Below are 1,108 nucleotides of genomic sequence, written 5' to 3'. Positions count from 1 at the left end.
GACTATTCACCTCCATACATTAATTACATTTTTTATTTAATTAAGAAAATAAATATTGTGATATAAGTCATGACTTTTCAGATTATTATTATTAATTAGTTCTTTCAAAGAACCGTTTTTATTGAATTGTGGCAACAGATTCTATATCTATTGCATCAGATAAAACATCTGTGACAACAGATATATTATTTGTTGCAACAAATATAAAATATGTTGCATCAGATAGCCTATCTGTTGCAACATATAATCTAACTGTTCACCTCCATTTATTAATTATATTTTTTATTAATGTGAAAAGTAACGACTTAATTAAATTAAGAAATATTGTGATAAGTCATGACTTTTCAAATTATTATTATTAATTAGTTCTTTCCAAGAACCATTTTTATTGAGTTGTGACGATAGATTTGATATTGGTTGCATCAGATAAATCATCTATGACAACAGATATATCATTTGTTGCAACAATAGTGAACCTGTTGCATCAGATAATTCATTTGTTGCAACTTATAATCTACTTTTTAAAAAAAAAATAACTATCATCATATCATTAATCAAAATTTGCTTACTTTTTTATTTTATAAAAAAAAACCTTTTCAAATTCCTTAATAAAATAATAACCATTTTATTATATAATAAATAATCTTAAAAAACAAATTCAAAAACAAAAATGGTGAAAAGTCACGATCAGTTATTAAAATTGTGGTTATAAATTGTGTTTATCATTTTTACCTTATTATTTATTTACAAAATATTTTTCATATTGAATAATCGGAAAGTCATGTCTTTCTTCTCACCCTCTCAATAACAACAATAACCCTTTTTTATTAATAACCGTCAGGTGCAACATATGATCGAACTGTCGTAGCAGATTAACCTCTGTAGATACAAATTACTGCTCAATCCCCACCACAACCGTCGACATATTGAGAACAAGGAATAAACAGTATGATTATTATTAAATACTAAATAAGAATTAAAAATTCAAAGTCGACAACAAAATAAAATGAATGTTCATAGATTTTTGAATTCCTTGGGTAGATCCGATATAGAAAAGGAGGAAAATACATACATGCGCTAAAATAAATAACATTACCTAATTATTATT

The sequence above is a fragment of the Capsicum annuum genome, chromosome 1 (genome assembly GCF_002878395.1).
Source record: "Capsicum annuum cultivar UCD-10X-F1 chromosome 1, UCD10Xv1.1, whole genome shotgun sequence".
NCBI lineage: Eukaryota > Viridiplantae > Streptophyta > Magnoliopsida > Solanales > Solanaceae > Capsicum > Capsicum annuum.
The sequence above is the reverse complement of the archived record's forward strand: the minus strand, read 5'-3'. Positions refer to the sequence as shown.